This window comes from Schistocerca piceifrons, chromosome 5 (assembly GCF_021461385.2).
Source record: "Schistocerca piceifrons isolate TAMUIC-IGC-003096 chromosome 5, iqSchPice1.1, whole genome shotgun sequence".
NCBI classification, from domain to species: Eukaryota; Metazoa; Arthropoda; class Insecta; order Orthoptera; family Acrididae; genus Schistocerca; species Schistocerca piceifrons.
The window spans coordinates 424,272,700-424,291,964 of NC_060142.1; positions in this window are offsets into that span (position 1 = coordinate 424,272,700).

A 19,265-nucleotide genomic window follows, 5' to 3' on the forward strand; every position below is an offset into this window, starting at 1 on the left:
TTTTCTCGGATACTGAACGGTAATTTTGCCTTCAGGATGCGCAGCACGTCTGTGTGTGTGACGGGCTCGTCCCAGAACCACGTTTTATTTAAGTATTTTTCAAAATACTTCTGGAGTGATCCAAATTTTGGATTGTATTGCTCCGGGTTGAACAAAGCTTTCCTTAATCTCTCTTGTACACCTTGTGACCAATTCTTTGATAAAAATGCACCTTCAATTTGTTCTAAAGTCTGACAGTTTTCCGACATTTCCATTGCCCATAGGGCACCATTGCCTTGTATATATCCAGTTACATACTGTATTTTTTGCTTTTCAGACCAGGTCTTAGGCAACACATTCTTAAATGACATTATAAAAATTACCGGGTGGACGGATTTTTTTTTTCTGGGATAAACACTTGGAACTGCGTGTGTTTTATAAGGCTTTCCTCTAACAGAACAGCCGACAAAGTTGGTTCGGTTGCCTGGTGTCTCTCGTTCGTCGCGGTAATGTCGGTTACCGTTACGATCTTGGTTAGGTAAAAACACGGGTACATCGGGATAAAGATAACTGTTTGCCGCATCGTCACTCTCACCTGTGCCTCTGTCATCAAATTACTCTTCTGGATGTTGTTCTCTCTCGTTCAGTGTAGGGTGTTTGCTCTTTAGTTGCTCGTCTACTTTTTTCCAGTCAGGTAAGTCCTGTGTCAGAGTCTTTTGTAACTGAGCTAGGTCAGTTTGTAGTTTAGTTACGGTCGTGTTCTGGGTAGTGTACACCTGCTCTACAGTATGAGTTATTGCTTTTTTTAGTTCTGTCTCTAAAGTATGGTTGATATGTTTGTCTTTTTCCTCTAAAAATTCGTCAAACTGCTGTTTTTGTTGTTTCGTCATGTCATCAACTTGGTCTACAGCCTCCTGCATTTTGACACTAAGCTCGGTCTGCTGTAAACTCACAGCTTCAAAATTTTCGGCTAAGGTACGGTTCTGTTCTGGCATATCCTTAACTGTGGACTTTTTTAAGTTGTCAATGTCTTTGCTCATGTAATTTAAATCTTCGCGTACTACCTCTATCACTTGATCCGCTACCTCTCTTCTTAACTGGGTCAGTTGAGTCGTCAAGTTGTTTTGCATGTCGGTCAGGTTCTTCACGTCATTTTCTATTTTGTCCATTTTTGTCGTAATATTTTCTACACGCGTATTTACAGTACTTATTTGTGCTGCAACATTATCTATCTGCGTGGTGACATTTTCTGTGTGGTTTTCTATGTGAGCGTGCATTTGTGCTGTAACATTTTCCGTGTGAGCGTGCATTTGTGCTGCAACATTTTCTACACGTGTGTTAACAGTACCTATCTGAGCTGTAACGTGAGCTGCAAACTGTGACATTAAATTCGTCTGCATCTCTCTGAACATGCGCATGAGGTTTGGTTCTACTGGGTCTTGTTTATTGTCAGTATTCGTGTCTGATTCTGTAGTCGACATGTTGTCGCCCGTGGCTTGCGACTGAGCACTGCCGGTCGCTGCGACTGTGTTTTCAGTATTCGCAGTACTTTCTGCCTCAAGGTTATGTAAAGATTGGACTATGGTTTCCTCATCTGACGAACTATCCATGGTTTTGGTTTGAAATCTGAGTTTCACCATGCCGATTCACAACTCAGAACAGCGTGCAGCCGAACGTCACTATCACTACAGCTCGTACTACACGTAAATAAATCACAGATGGCTTTGCGCTCGTCCGTGGAAATTCACGTAAAATATGTCTCTGGCAAAACAGAAGACTGATAAATGACTCTTTTCTTTTTCGCGCGCAATTAATAAATTTTGTCCGCCATCTTGTGATGCATTTACATATAATAGCAAATGAACTATTGCAATTTTTGCGTAAAAAAATGGACATGAATTTAGTAAAAAGGAACTGATGCGTACCACGCAGTGGGTGTCGAAAAAATGAAAAAAATAATCCCACATTTACTTTCAACTAAAGCGCAGTAGTGCTGCTGCTCTTACCTTACGTGTTTTTTTTTCGGACGGTTTTGTAGTCAGAAGAATTAACATTAAATGGTCCAACACTTTTCTCTCAAAAATTAGTAATTTCTATGGGTTTTTTCTTTTTAGGTACGCAGCTCGCGTAACATGCAACAGAAACAATGAGTTGTAGTAGCAATAATGGATGGAAAAAATGGCTTAAATATTTGAACTAAAATTTCTACTGATTTTTACTGAAATAATCGTCACGGCGCTCGGTCGCCACTGTAACGTACCCTCTCTGTTATTGTTTTTGTTTTTTTTTGTTATTGTTTTTTGTTTTTATTGTAGTTGTAGAGATATGAAATTATTGTAGCGGTTTGCTTAGTAAGCCGTACTTCGGAATTTTTTGACATTAAATGGAGCCTGAAACTTGCGTAATAAATACTTCGCGTAAAACAAAAATTAATTGCGGAGATGCAATCCACAGAATATTAACAGAAAAGCTTTAGAACAGTGCGCACGACTGACTAGACACATTCAGAGGGTACGTACATTCGCGTACGAGTGGTTGCGATCTGATGAGAAAGATCTATCTTAAATTTTTTTGTGTAAAATAATTACGTCGTAACACACTCGGAGTTTGCGAACGTACAATCAGGGCAGAGGCACGTACTTTCTATCATTCCCCGTGGCCTGGGTAAAAGAATTGCAACTATTTAAATTTAAGAATATTTCTTTTTTCAAACGGACTCCTATTTTTAGTCGCAGGTTCGAATCCTGCCTCGGGCACGGGTGTGTGTGTTGTCCTTAGGTTAGTTAGGTTTAAGTAGTTCTAAGTTCTAGGGGACTGATGACCTCAGAAGTTTAGTCCCATAGTACTCAGAGCCCATTGAGCCAATCCTATTTTTATACGAAAAGGAAGATTGCAGGTTCTGAATGTCTCGGCAAAAACACATCGAAATTAATCTTAACGGCCACCAAAGGAAAAGTAGTGAGCACAATCACGTACCTCTATTGTTGAGCAGTACCGTCGTAAAGATCGTCGCTTCCATCTAAAATTCGCCTTCTCGAATTAACAGAATAATTTGTACTCCACTGGTATGGGATTTAGGCTTGATCTTGACAGAAATCATAAAACACATTTTTCATCATTTAACACCTTCATTTAACACACACATAGACATGAAACTATACAGTACGTCTTTACGCCAGCACATCAGAACAAAAAGGTATTTAATACTAGAAGTAATAAAAGAATCTCGAAATTAGTCCTATGTCTCTCAATGATAAAAAAGTTTTTTAGAGTATTCCTCTGGTATGATAGTCGAGCAAATTTTCTTCTTGTATCTTTGAGATTAAATTACAAAATTTTCAGTTCCTTTTCAAGACGCATAATTTCTTCACTATTTTAATCAAACCAGTGTTGTCTTTTTTTCTTCACAAAATTAACTGTTTCTTTAACTGACTCAGTAATGACATTATGAAGTGTGGCCCATTCCTACTTTGAACTGTTAGTGCTAACTTGATGACTAGCCAGCTTGTTTGAGACTGCATTCCTGTAATAGGTAGCAATGGATTGAAATTCAAGCGTAGAGGTGTTCCCGTCTGAGCAGGTTGTGGACAAATCTTTTTAGTTTAAGACAGATTGAGATCTTCAACCGACAAAAGAGGAGCTTACGGTCTGCCAATTGCCTGGTGATGATATAGTCAAGAATTTGCCACTGCTTCGAGCGAGGATGCATCCAAGTGTTGTTGTAACGATTAGGTAGGCGGAACTGGGTGTTGTCAATAAAGAGTTAAAGTTCAGCACATAAACCAAAGAGCAGTAGACCATTATCATTGCAGCTGACATGTCCCTGTTTCCCCATCACAGTGCTCCATACCAACTCTGGCGTTGAAATCACCATGTAAAAAGAGCTTGTCTCGAAGTGGTACTTCGATGATGGTTCTGCTCACCAGGTTATAGAACTGATCTTTAGTGTCTAAGTCAGCATCCAGTGATGGGGCGTATGAGAGTCATAAATTTACCTCCAGACAGGCCGTTAGGAGGGACGTAATTCTTTTACTGAGATCAGCTGGAGTTACCTGATAATCATTCACGAATGTGTTCTTCACAGCGAATCAGACACCCTGAATGCAACGTTCTCCTTCATATTTTCCCTCCCATAAGATCGTGTAACTACCGAACTCTGTAATTTTACCTTCTTTGGACAATCTGGTTTCACTGAAGGCAGCAATATCAATGTCCATCCGATCAAGCTCCTGGGTGACAAGCGCTGTTCTTCTCTGAGACTGTTATTGGCTTTCAAATCAATTAAAGTTCGAAGATTGGAGGTTCGTATCATTAGAGATTTTGTAAACTTCGTTTTCCGCATGAGGAGTGACTCGCTGGTTGCGGCCTCCCAGCTAGCTGAGAATGTTTAGCCAACATTTTCTAAGACCTTCCCCATTCAGGGTGGGTTGCGATGATCCCAAAAAGGCATGCTCAAACACGATTACTCCTGCCAGAAGAGGATCCTGGAAGAACAGGACCAACGACGACTGAAGAGAATCGTTCAACGTGACAGAAGTGCAACCCCTCCGCAACTTGTTGCAAATTTCAGTGCTGGACCATCAACAAGTGTCACCGTGCGAACCATTCAACGAAACATCATCGATAAGGGCTTCCGGAGCCAAAGGTCCACTCGTGTACCCTTGATAAGTGCACGACACAAAGCTTTACGCCCCACCTGGGCCGGTCAACACCGACATTGGACTGTTGATGACTGGAAACATAATTCCTGGTCGGACGAGTCTCGTTTCAAATTGTATCGAGGGGATAGACGTGTACCTGTATGGATACAACCTCATAAATCCATGGACTCTGCATGTCAGCAGGGTACTGTTTAAGCTCGTGGAGGCTCTATAATGATGTGGAGCGTGTGCGGTTGCAGTGATATGGAACCCCTTATACGTCTGCATACGACTCTGACAGGTGACACGTACGTAAGCATCCTGTCTAATCACCAGCATCCATTCATGGTCATTGTGCATTCCGACGGACTTGGGCAGTTCCAGCGGGACAGTGCGACACCCACACATTCAGAATTGCTACAGCGTGGCTCCATGAACACTCTTCTGAGTTTAAACACTTTCGCTGGCCACCAAACTCCCCAGACGTGAACTTTATTGAGCACATCTGGGATGCCTTGCAACGTGCTGTTCAGAAGAGATCTTCACCCCCCGTACTCTTACCAATTTATGGACAGTCCTGCAGAATTCGTGGTATCAATTCCCTCCAGCACCACTTCAAACTTTAGTCGAGTCCACGCCACGTTGTGCCCCGGCGCATCTGCGTGCACCCGGGGGCAGTACACGACATTAGGCAAGTGTACCAGTTTCTTTGGCTCTTCAGTGTATAATAAAAACTTAAAAATTATATTTTACTTACTTCATAGTATCTTCCCTAGAATTTAATGACTGTCAAATAAACTCTACCCATGCGACCAATAAGTTTTCGTAGGTATTGGGAATCTATGTGATTCCACACATCCTTAACGATATTTCAGAGATGCTCCATGCCCGTTACTTGAACTTTTCGGTTACGTCTGGCCACATCATCTCAGACCATTTCAGTAAGATTACAACCAGGTCTTTGGGATGGCCATACCATGTATTTCAGTATCTTCCGTTTTTCCTCTGATGCAATGTACTTCTTACAGAACGCCGACTGGTTTTTTGGGTCATTGTCCTGTTGTAATGTGACCTCTTTCCCTATTAAGCGTAATCCATAGGGTATCGTATGATAATGAAGTAAGCAATGGTAGTACTTCTCGTCCATACATCCTTCTATTTTCACAGTGTCGCCAACTTCGTCTCGTGAAAAACACCTCAGAACTGTAATAAAAACCTTACCGTGTTTAAATGTAAGTAGAATGCACTACTGGGCCAACTCTTCTTCTCCAGATCGACGAACAAATATCCTCCTTATGGTAACAAAGATCTGGAATTTCGATTCATCTGCGAATAATACTTTCTTCAACTCTTCATGTGTCCACTTACTACGTTTCGTAGCCCATTCGAGTCTCTTCTCTTTATTTACGAGCTTCAGAAGCGGTTTCCTCGCTGCCACACGTCCTTTCAAGCCAGCATCAGTCAGTCTGCGTTTTATAGACATGTTTTTCTTGTTCATTTCTACCAATTCTACGCGAATTGAATTTTTGCTGCTGGTTTGAACCTATTTCTCTTACCTATATTTCTGATGAATTGGTCAACACTTTAAGTTGTTTTGCGAGGTGCACTTTGCTACCTGTTGTCTTCTACTGGTGAAGGGCTTATAGCACTCCCCTATAGACACGCCACATTGTTTCGCAATTTGATGCATAGATAAACCCGCTCGTCCGTATACTACAACTGCAGCAATTTCGTCTACAGAAATCTCCACTCTTGGAGCCATAACAACGATGTGCACGCTATCAAACGTCACTAAGAAACTGAAATACACAGGACTGAATGGGCATTCATTCGTTACACAGGTAAACAAACATACCAGTTCGTGTAACTATTTTGTATGCACACAACACTCTCGTAGATAATACTACATATAGATGCAAACAAACACATAAGCCGGACATGTTTACCAAATCTGTACTATTCCTTTGCTTACTCGGATGGAGCCATGGTATTACCCTACTGGTCATTAAAATTGCTACACCAAGAAGAAATGCAGATGATAAACGGGTATTCATTGGACAAATATATTATGCTAGAACTGACATCTGAATACATTTTCACGCAATTTGCGTTCATAGATCCTGAGAAATCAGTACCCAGAACAACCACCTCTGACCGTAATAACGGCCTTGATACGCCTGGGCATTGAGTCAAACTGAGCTTGGATGGCGTGTACAGGTACATCTGCACATGCAGCTTCAACACGATACCACAGTTCATCAAGAGTGGCGTATTGTGAGGAGCCAGTTGCTCGGCCACCGTTGACAAGTCGTTTTCAATTGGTGAGAGATCTGAAGAATGTGCTGGCCAGGGCAGCAATCGAACATTTTCTGTATCCAGAAAGGCCAGTGCAGGACCTGCAACATGCGGTCGTGCATTATCCTTCTGTAATGTAGGGTTTCGCAGGGATCAAATGAAGGGTAGAACCACGGGTCGTAACACATCTGAAATATAACGTCTACTGTTCAAAGTGCCGTCAATGCGAACAAGAGGTGACCGAGATGTGTAACCAATGGCACCCCATACCATCACGCCGGGTGACACGCCAGTATGGCGATGACATACACACTTCCAATGTGCGTTCACCGCGATGTCGCCAAACACGGATGCGACCATCATGATGATGGTGTAAACAGAACCTGGATTCATCCGAAAAAATGGCGTTTTGCCATTCGTGCACCCAGGTTCGTCGTTGAGTACACCATCGCAGGCGCTCCTGTCTGTGATGCAGTGTCAAGGATGACCGCAGCCATGGTCTCCGAGCTGATAGTCCATGCTGCTGCAAACGTCGTCGTCGAACTGTTAGTGCACATGGTTGTTGTCTTGCAAACGTCCCCATCTGTTGACTCATGGATCGAGACGTGGCTCCACGATCCGTTACAGCCATGCGGATAAGATGCCTGTCATCTCGACTACCAGTGATACGAGGCCGTTGGGATCCAGCACGACGTTCCGTGTTACCCTCCATATCCTGCTAACAGTCACTGGATCTCGACCAACGCGAGAAGCAATGTCGCGATAAGATAAACAGCAATCGCGATAGGCTACAACCCGACCTCTATCAAAGTCGGAAACGTGATGGTACGCATTTCTCCTCCTTACATGAGGCATCACAACAATGTTTCACCAGGCAACGCCGGTCAACTGCTGTTTGTGTATGAGAAATCGGCTGGAAACTTTCCTCATGTCAGCACGTTGTAGGTGTCGCCACCGGCGCCAACCTTCGGTGAATGCTCTTAGAAGCTAATCATTTGCATATCACACCATTTTCTTCCTGTCTTTTAAATTTCGCGTCTGTAGCACGTCATTTTTGTGGTGTAGCAATTTTAATGGCCAGTAGTGTATATGGTATCTACAGGAATTGTACGTCAGTTGTTAGTTTATTGAAATAAATGAGCGGTAGTATACCTGAAATATTTAATCTCTTCACAGTGCAAATTATGTGCAAGAATGATCTGCATATTAAAGACTATTTTCGCCGCGTCCAAAATGCTAACATTAAATAATCGTCAGTTTACAGCACACAAACATCTTCACCTTAGAGATATTTGAATCGATGAATCTCTGGTGAGATGGCACGTTTAGACTATGTAAGACGGCAGTACAAACTGATTGATCTGTATTGCTAGACAGCGAAAAGCAATCTATTTAATGGCTTACAGTACTAAAAAAAATTAATTATCAGTATTCCATATAATTATTGACCCGAATTAAAAATTTAAAATGCTATGATAATCTACTCATTAAAAGCATCGGTTATAGCTTTAACGCAATACATCAAGTATTAAAACTCGAAACTCTGTATATACCTTGAGGCAGCGTACCTCACGGATTATATTCAGCCGGTATTTGAGAATGATAGCTCTGAGGGACTTCCAACACCATCTACACATAATTTCAAACTTTTTAGAAACTTCTTCTCGCTGACACGGCCCACAGAATTAAGACAGGACAAAAAAAAATTCTCTTACTTCGTTTTCGGTCTTCATGCAGTAAAACTTCATCATCGGGCATGGCGTTTTAATTTATTACTTCTTTACTACCAACTCCATTCACAACACATTTGTAGACGGAACCCACATATAGCATATAATGTATGCGAAACATTATATCGTTGTGTGACATATAGTTCAGAAGACATGACATCTTATACATTGAGATGCATAAAAGTAGTTTTTCTTAAAACACATTTACTCATTTGTTATCAGACATCTGAAGCTGTTGTATAATCGGAATTCGATTCTTTAAAGAACAAGGGTGGGGTTACTGATTTTATACTGATCGAAAGCTGATGATGGTTTAGTTGCTGGGTCTGAATAGGCGCGTCCCCAGAAATTTTCCTCATCAAGTGACAGCGGCGGAGCGATCTCACCTCTGTGTAACCGTATCCAACTCAGCATGATTTACTCTTCAAGTCACTCAGGATATTCTCAGTAAAAGAGTTGTTGCTCTGCCTATTCATCGAATTAGAATTTATTTTAACAAGAATTCACAAAACAGTATGCACAAAAGTACAAAATTACAATATTCTTCTGTGGACGTCATGGAGACAGCAGAGTTATGGCGATGAGACGAATATTAGTCTCAGCGCTTCAGTGGTTCTAGAAGGCGTGTGACGCAACTTGCGAAACACACTTCTTAAAAAACCAACTTTTATGATAAAAAGGAAATATCAGGGAAAACATTCCGCTGTTATTAAAGACATAAGGCGGAGGGTCAATAAATTTTTTTTTTTGTTTAACATCCTACGTTAATAGAGACGTAGGAGCAGGGAAAGTGGGTTCTGAGCATATGGTGGTTCCTAGTTGCAATTGGAATTCGTATCTTTTTGTAAAACAAACGAGGAGATAATTACGCATTATCACTAGTAAGTAGGACGTCTAGTGAAGTGAGTATCTGAATTGTGGAAGGTACCGTAAAATATTTGAATTAAGTTTCATATCTAGAAAAGAAGCATACACGAAACGAATGGAGGACTAGAAGACCGTCACACACTATAAAAGAGTTGTTTCATAACAGATATTTTCTACTTTTTTGTCAATAAAGCAGTAGTTTTTAAAAGTGTGCGTCTGACCACTGAATATGGAAGAAATTGTGTGAGGACAGCCAGACGTACAGACTTGAAGTATTCTAAACATGGTGCTGTAGCAGGATACTGGAAAGCAAAAAGAAAGCTAAAGCGAGAAAAATAGATGTTATAACCAATATAAGAATACAAATGTGGTAAACAGAAAGGACTCGTACGCATTGAATGGACTACGTGTGATGTCAACGACAAACTGTATTAGCCATGGAAGACGAGCACTATTTAGAAATTTTAGGGCAATAGTTTGGAATATGTAACACAGATTACTGAGGGCAGTGAGTATAGTTTGTATGATGGTTAAATTCCTCGTTCATTGGTTCCATTCCGGTGATGTGTAGCTATCATATTAAAGCTGGATGACGATTATCTGACTGCAGCATTGTTTTTGAGTATGTAACCAATATTACATTCTGTTTCCATCGGAGGACATCGTATCCATTTGTAAACCTGGTTGGTGCTTCGTTAAGATCTTACAAAGATTATTAATGATGTGAATTGTTTTTGTCTCACTCCTTGATTCTTTTGGATTTACAGCCCCTGTATTTTTCTGTGTTTGCAGTTAAAATTATTGGATATAGGTTATGCCTTTTATGCAAAACATTATTTTTTCTTGTCACCCAAACATCTTTCGGAACCTCTGTGCCATCATCAGTGGGTTTTGTTTATTGAAAAACTGTAAAAAGTGGACATATTTTAGGTAATAACCGATCTAACAAAATGAGGCCTAAAGGACGTTTTTGTTCGTTTTAAACTGTATGTTGAGGATTATCTTCTGAAGTTGCATTAAGGTGTCGCTGTATTTATTGTAGAGCTTGCTGGGGAATGCCTGGCTGAGCGACAGAAGACAACCCTCAACATACACTTTAAAACGAACAAAAAACATGTTTGGATAACAAGAAAAAACAGTGTTTTGGATAAAAGGTGGAGCCTATACCCGATAATCTACTTGACTCTGTTATGCTTTAACAACGCATTTAAATGTTTCTGATAAGTCTGCAGCAGTCAATTTCCGGTTATCTAGGTCAGTGAAAAAATTCCTGAATTTTCCTATTTTGCCAGCCGGAGTGGCCGTGCGGTTCTAGGCGCTACAAATGGCTCTGAGCACCACGGGACCCAACGTCTGTGGTCATTAGTCCCCTAGAACTACTTAAACCTAACTAACCTAAGGACAGCACACACATCCATGCCCGAGGCAGGAGTCGAACCTGCGACCGGAGCGGTCACGCGGTTCCAGACTGAAGCGCCTATACCGCACGGCCACACCGGCCGGCTCTAGGCGCTACAGTCTGGAACCGAGCGACCGCTGCGGTCGCAGGTTCGAATCCTGCCTCGGGCATGGATGTGTGTGATGTCCTTAGGTTAGTTAGGTTTAATTAGTTCTAAGTTCTAGGCGACTGATGACCTCAGAAGTTAAGTCGCATAGTGCTCAGAGCCATTTGAACCATTTTTCCTATTTTCAACTTGTTGCTGTAGACGATTTTCTTTTGCAGTGTGCAACTTCTTTCAAAGGTCGTAGAGGGCAATGCTTTCTAAATATATTTGTTATTCTGTGTCATTTCGTGTTCATATGTTTATTTCTCACTGCTTTTTAGCTGTTTTTGAAGACTTCGTCCTTCCGTCTCCTGTATCTTGCAAGAAGCAGAACACAATGTAAATAGCACCCACAGGCACAAAAAGATACTCTCGAACCATTCTTAATTTAAGAGAGTAATTGTGATTTATAATGTGAAATTTTATAGTTGATACCCAGTGACTATGTTTTGCTGAAACAAACGGGAATGCTTTCACCACCACCGTGATCTAAGTAAATGTTTATTGCTCCAAAATAGAAAATCGCTTTTGACGGTTAAAGCTCTTCTTTGGTTAAGAACTCTCATCTACGGGGGTGGTTTGAAAAGTTCTCGGAATCACCACAAGAGGTCAGCGCTAGCGCAACGAGTTGTTCACGTGATATTCATTGGACTATTACCTGTAAACACGTTCCACGTCAGTGCTCTTCGAAGAGTGCTGTGGCGGTGACGTGGCTCTGTTGTTCCCACGTAGTAATTTGCGAAAAAAATCGAGATTCGAGCAGTGTTTAATTACTTCGTAAAGAAAGGTATGAAAGCAAAAGACATTCATGCCGATTTCCAGAATACAGTGGGTAACTCTGCTCCTTCATATTCAACTGTTTCCAAGTGGATAAATGATTTTAAATTTGGTTGGGAGAGCTTAGATGATGATCCGTGCGGTGATCGGTCAAGATGTGTCACTACTCCAGCAATCATTGTAAAAGTGCATAAAATGGTCATGGAGGATCGCCGATTGAAAACGCGTAAAATTGCTCACGCTTGCCAGACATCATCTGAAGGGTATATCACATTTCAACTGAAGAATTAGAAAAGAAAAAATTCTCTGCAAGATGGGTGCCGCGACTCTTGAAGCGCGCACGTACACATGTACTGTCGCTATGGCAAAATTACACGAACTAAGGTATGAATTGATGCCACACCCCCCCCTTATTCACCTGGTATGGCGGTACTTCCATCTCTTCCCAAAACTGAAAATTTTTCTTGTTAGACGAAGATTCACTTCAAACGAAGAATTGATAGACGGAGTTGACAACTATTTTGCAGGTCTGGAGCAACCTCATTTTCGAGATGGGATCAAGGTACTGGAACAACGTTGGACCAAGTGCATTAATCTACAAGGAGACTAGACTGAAAAATAAAGAAAAAGTTTCAGTGACGTAAGCACCTTTTTTCTATTCCTTTCAGAGAACTTTTCCAACCACCCTCGTATTTTCACTGATGTTTCCGAAGACCTCAGCTTCACGCTACCTAGCGGTGACCTTCCTAGTATTAAATCTTAGATACTTTCGCCACAATTATTCACGTAAAAAATTCTCTCCTTGCTCAAACCGCTTCATACTGACAATGGGAATTTTTGCACAAGTATGTAGTTCTGAAAAATTTCGCGGTGATAACCATGCATTAAATACAACCTTGTATTTTATAAGTTAATGCTCAGTTTCTTAGCGATCGTTGCTATTTGGGCAGTGACTCACATCGTCTTCATGTCGTTAAATCCTACATGCCTTTCTCATACGAGATAACGATCGAGTCCTGATGCTTTCTCTGCCCAAACTGGATGCCACCTGATCGCCAACAGTCAAAGCAAGCAACTCTCAGTATTGCGCACAACAATAGTTTCTCGATCGCTCAAAGCATCTCATCGCTTTATAGCCACTCCCTCTCGACTTTGGCGACTGAAGCATTGTGCAGAATTTCCAGTGCGCGTACAAGTACGTCCCATCTGGCGTATTGGGGCATTGTGTGGCGGCGCGCTACATACGCCGCAAGTTAAACATCAAAAGTAAGCGCCCCCGCGTGTGCTTACCTGCAATTACGCATTGTGGTTCAGGGGGCGTAGAAAGCAGAAGCAGAAAACAAGCGACCCTTGCGTCTGTGCCTCTCCCGTTTGCTCGTAGAGCAAACACTCCATTTTTCATCAGACATTTTTCGACGGAACAGAGACCTTTGGTGGCATCGCCTCCTTGCTGTGCTTTGTATTCAACGTTTTGTTTTGTACTGTCATTTCCTCCAACGTCACTGGTTAACTAAATAATACCCGTATCACCTATAGACGCTTCCAGGCCATCGATATAACAACAAAGGAAAAGATAAAAATTGGTAGCTCAATTTTTTGTCCTCTTTTAACAATTTTGTGAGGAAGAATAGAGTTCACAGGCAGTGACGATAAGAATCTGCCGTAATCACTAAAGCTCAAATGCCTGTGATTTCTCTGCCAAATTATTTGCATAATGTGCACCTCCATTCTTAATTCAACTGATTTACTTGAACGAGACAATCCGCAGTGATTGGGAGAGAGTAGCAGATCAAATCAACTACACTAAGCTAAGCTCCGCCCGAAAAGGCCATGAAGGCCCAATGGTATCGACCGGCCGCCGTGTCATCCTCAGCCCACAGGCGTCACTGGACGCGGATTTGGAGGGGCACGTGGACAGCACACCGCTCTCCCGGTCGTACGTTAGTTTACAGACCAGAGTCGCTATTTTCAGTCTAGTAGCTCCTCAGTTTGCCTCACAAGGGCTGAGTGCACCCCGCTTGCCAACAGCGCTCAGCAGACTAAATGGTAAATCAACAACACTATATCAGTGATACTTACAGCAGGGTCCTAGTGTCTGATACCGAACGAGTAACCGTCAACAAAATCTGTCATTCATTTCCAACCAGTATGCACCCCAAAAATTAATGATAATGTACGCGTGGCTTTCAACAAGTAATGCTACACATTTTTGTTGGCCAATATCGGTTGAAAAAATGCAGACGTTGTTGTGGGACGTCGTGGAATATTACCACTTGTACCCCTGTAGTTTCAAGAAGTTCCGACAGGTGGCGGTGCTATACGCAGTCTTCGAAATGACGTCTCTAACGGAGATGCATTCCAAGCAGAGAGCTGTCTCTGAGCTTCTTTTGGAGAAAAACCAGAGTGTCGACAAAACAGAGTAGGAGTTCGGTAAAAAAATGTTATGCAAATAAATAATAACAATGATTATCATACATCCAACATTCCACATAACACCTTCACACTGTTTTTTTCTTCTCTTTTCCTTTTCTAGAAATACTTACCCCCAAGCTATGCATAGCACAATACTAACACCTCTTCCTCTTTCTAAGCTCAACATCTCACTCATTCTAGAGGGATGCTGACTCAGGTTTTCAGGATAGCAAATGGGAAGTTGCGGTACAGAAAATGGTCCAGAGAGCACCAATGTGTGTATGTTTGTGTGTGTAGTGAGTGAAGTGTTATGAAACAATATGTATATAGTGTGTGCAATGTGTGATAGTGAGATATGAGTGAACAGTGTGGCATTACACTATTTAATAAGTTATTTGTAAATCTAATGATGGTCTTTAACTAGCAGTCTGTAAATGTATGTGTATGCGAATTAGCTTATTTTAAATTGGTCTAAACTTGTAAATACTTTTGACATATCCTATATCCTTGTAAAAAGAGATCTATAGATGAATAAAGCTACTACTACTACTATTTGGAGTGTCTTGTTTTCCTTTCCAGGAAATATCGTAAGCCAGAGATATGCATTGTTGTTATTTGTTTAGAATTTTCTGATAGTGCAGTAACTGCAATTTCTCCAGTCTACCAAATACATTTACCCTTCACCACGTTGTGAGCTGTACGTGCAGTTGTATGGTATTAACAGCCTCTGGGCAAATGGGTTACTTAAAATCCTGTCTTTTTTTTTAATGAAAAAGATCTCCCTGGGGGTAATTCTAAGTAGAGATGCTTTGTATTGTGGTTGGTAAGTTATAAAGTTATGTGGGGCTTATCTGATACGTTGTTAGTGGTTTAAATGTTAATGCGTGCAGGAGACATCAGCTGTGTTCACTATAGTTAGTCTTCTGTGAGACTTGATGCGAAAAACAAATTTATACTACGAGGTCCGTGGCTCACGGATCCCAGGCACGAAAGTTGAGTCTTTACTTAATCTTCCAGCCAGCCCCAACCACATTGTGTCGTTTGTTCTTCGTTGTGGGCTGTTGGGACATTCCTGCGAGCAACAACGTGTCTTTTCAACTTGGCAAAATTCCAGCCACCCTCCTGTGGAGTTGACTTGCCTTTTAAATTCAAATTCCTGTTTTGGGTCTCAAGTTATTGGCCTTCAGCCGATTTTAATTTAAAGTTGTTTTGCCTTTAAGGCGTGAGATTGTTTGGGTCTTCAGCCTAATTTAGAGAAATGTTTTAAGATAAGGTCTTCTGCCTTTTAAATTCAAATTCCTGTTTTGTGTCTTAAATTATTGGCCTTCAGCCGATTTTAAATTAAAGTTGTTTTGCCTTTAAGGCATGAGATTGTTTGGGCCTTCAGCCTACTTTAGAGAAATGTTTTAAGATGAGGCCTTCTGCCTTTTAAAAGTCAAATTCTTGTTTTTGAGCCTTGATTGGCCTTCATCCGGTTTTAAATTAAAGTTGTTTTGCCTTTGAGGCGTGAGACTGAATGCCGCAGTTAGCCAGGAATTAAGTTCTAAAATTAATGTTTGACTTGCTCTGTTTTTAATGTTTTCTTTACTCTTGTAATATTTGTCAAATGGATAAAGTAGGATCTTGGAGTGCAACTGACAGCCACTCATTTTGTCCCCTTTCCACAAATTAAACTATCTGTTCTATCCTGCATGTATAGCAGGGGATCTCAAACCTCTTTGCCAGTATGCCGTATATGGGAGTGGTAAAGATTTGTCCATATTTGTGCATGTGGAGGCAACAGTGTTCATGTCCTACAAGAATTTGAGCTTTTAAAGATTACAGTAACTGTATTTAACAAGATATTTTACACAGTTGTTGACTAGTGTGCTAAATATTCAGACCATTGTGAGCTGTGCACAGCTCGTGTTCATGCCTTTTATTGTTTGTCATCTTTTATGACGGTCTACGCCTTAAGCCTAGCATTAATATGCCTGCACCCTCTCCAGTTGCCTGTCACTCGGTTGAGTGACTTCCGAAACACAAATGGTGTCCTCACCCGCTGTGTGCTGCTAGTCCAGGGACTTCACTGGTATCAGAGCATTGTTTCAATCCATGGTCCTCTGGGTTATGTGTCCAGTGAAATCCCTGGACTAGCAGGACAGAGCGGATGAGGTTATATTTGTGGAAAGGGGCCAAAATAAGTTACTGTCAGTTGCATTCAACATATGAACCTTATTTCTTAAACAGACAATCACACAAGCAAGAATCAAAAACTCTCAAGTTTTTAATGAAAGACGTACTTTGATTTAATTTAGATCGGCTGAAGCCCACATCGAAAATCCAAGGCACAAGGCCTAAGCAAGGAATTGAGGAACAGGAGTTCTTCTGGATGTTTCACTTCTTTAGAAAAAATTTTTTGTATCTTCAATATAAATAGGCTGAAAGCCTTAGCTTAAATTTTTCCCATAGAACTCGGCTGAAGGCCTCACATTAATCAAGAACAGTGTTACGGCTTAAGGCCGAGACAAGGATTTTCAATATTTAATCTAAATAGGCTGAAAACTCGGCTGAAGGCCGCATATCAACAAAACAATTTAATGGGTTAAGGCCTAGGAAGAAGAGTTTTCAATTTGAAAAGGCTGAAGGCTTTATCTTAAAATATTTCGTGTAAAACTCGGCTGAAGGCCACACACCATGCAGAAAACAATTTTAGGGCTTATGGCCTAAAGGGAACAGCTTCTAAATTTCGACTAAAATAGGCTAAAGGCTTTATCCTAAAACGCTTCACATAAAACTCGGCTGAAGGCCACACACGAAAAACAATCTCGCGGCTTAAAGCCCAGACAAAGAAATTTCCAATTTTAAATTTAAGCTGGAAAACTCGGCTGAAGCCAAATACAAACTAGAAAATATTGCTTATGGCTTAAGGCCTAGACAAAATTCTTCAAATTTTGATTTGAAAAGGCTGAAAACTCGGCTGAAGGCCATATACCAGTTTCAAACAAATTTACAGCTTAACGCCTAGGCACAAAGAATTTTCAATTTTAATTTTGAAAGGCTGAAACTCGGCTGAAGACCACATACCAAACAAGAAGCAATTTTTTAGGGTTTAAGGCCTAAGAATAAAAGCCTTCCAATTTTAATAAGCTAAAACTCGGCTGAAGGCCATACAGAGTACTTAAGACTAATAGGGAAATCACTGTGTAAAACACAAGGAGAGGCGCTCAGAAGGTTCCAAGAATCGGCCTGGGAAGGTAACACTAACGCACGTTTAGGTGAGACAGGCAGCCAGACCGACAACCTCTTAGCCGGAAGGCAACCCAGCCGAAGCCAGCCGACGAACTAACCAACAAGATCAGTTCTGCTCCACCCGATCAGCAAAACGACAACAAGATGGCAATAGCACAATGTTCTGGATACTGGTGCTCAATCCAGCCAAGTCAGAATAAACGCCCAAAACTACTAACAACACCTCACCTTCGAACTACACGCCGTGCTGGATAGTATCAACACGACGAGGAAACACACTGCCAAAAACTACGTCAACGACCAGACAGGTCACCGGAACGTCAACGGCCACAAGGTAGAATATACCGCTGGTACACTTTATTAATGAAGAAATGAATTCACTTAATTTAAACGCCACACAGGAAGACGGCTGCAATTCTAGCCGACTTCAATGCACACACGTTGTTGCTTGCGTGAATCTCCCAGAAAGTGACAAACAGGATCAAACGAAGAGATGTGATAGGAGTTGAGGCTTGATAGAAGGATAAGTGAGGACTCAACTTGAACGTCCAGGATCGGTGGGCGACGAACTTTGTAGCCCTCGCAAGAAGCACCTCGCAACTCAAACCGCGCATGCACGCCGCCAGCGGCTCCGGTGTGACCACGTGCTACGGAGACTTCCTTGCTGCTCTGCCCCAACTGCCCGACTGCTACACACACGGAAACGGTTAAAGGACCAAACAGACGTCGGCTGATGAGACGACTGACCGAATGACCAACCAACGGTCGTTCCCACTCCAGTCTTCTTCAGTCGGACAGTGCATGTGTGTCGCCAGCGGTCGGGAAGTACTGGCTGTCCGCACCTCACTGGTGCCCCGTCGCCGACGCTCCTTCGTCGTCGACCGCTGTTCCGTCCCCGACTGCACTGCTGATCCATCTCCAGCTGACCTGCAGACAAACGACGACCCGAAAATACTACCGGTCGCTCGAGAGATGGTACGACAGTGCACTTATCGATATGCGCTGCTGCTGCCACTCACGGGCAAGTAAGGCAGAAAGTTAGTGACACCAGTAAATGAAATAAGAAAACGAGGCGGCAGTACTATAACAGAAGACGACAAACAAAAAAAGGCATGAACACGAGCCGTGCACGGCTCTCGTTGCATGTTAAATGATACTATTTTTTATTAAGCTTGTGCTTTGACAACTGTTTCTTGATTGCCAGTTGGCTTTAATTGCGCATTAGTGAAATCTTCTGGATATTGTTTACCACTTCAATAACTGCACTGTGATGTCAACAGAACAATAATTGGTTAATCAAGATAGTCTTCAGGTTGCTACCCTTCATTTGAAAATAAATATGGAACAGAAAGTGAAACCTCTATGTTACTTAGTCCAGCCCACCACGCCATTTCTCCCCATTAACTTTCCTATATCTTGATATTGTGTTTTGTTGACCGATCCAAGTAGATAGGACAATTGAAGCTCAACGGATACACTTAAATTTACTGTTATTAAATTATACCACCACGGGGCATAGAAAAGTAAAAACCTATCTCAACAGTACCATTATTTTTAGGAGTTTCTGAAAAGATCATTTACTTGTATAAGTGAAGTTACAAGCACTTGGCGATGAACTGTATAAATTTTAAAGAGCCTTATCTACAGAACAGGTTGGGTCCATCTTTCCAGAAGATACACAAAATCGACGAATCAGAAACAATGTCCTTTACGAACACTATGTGTCTCAGCTAAGGTTTTTGATGGTGTACCATGATATACTCATGCAAAAGCTAAAGTACTGCACAATA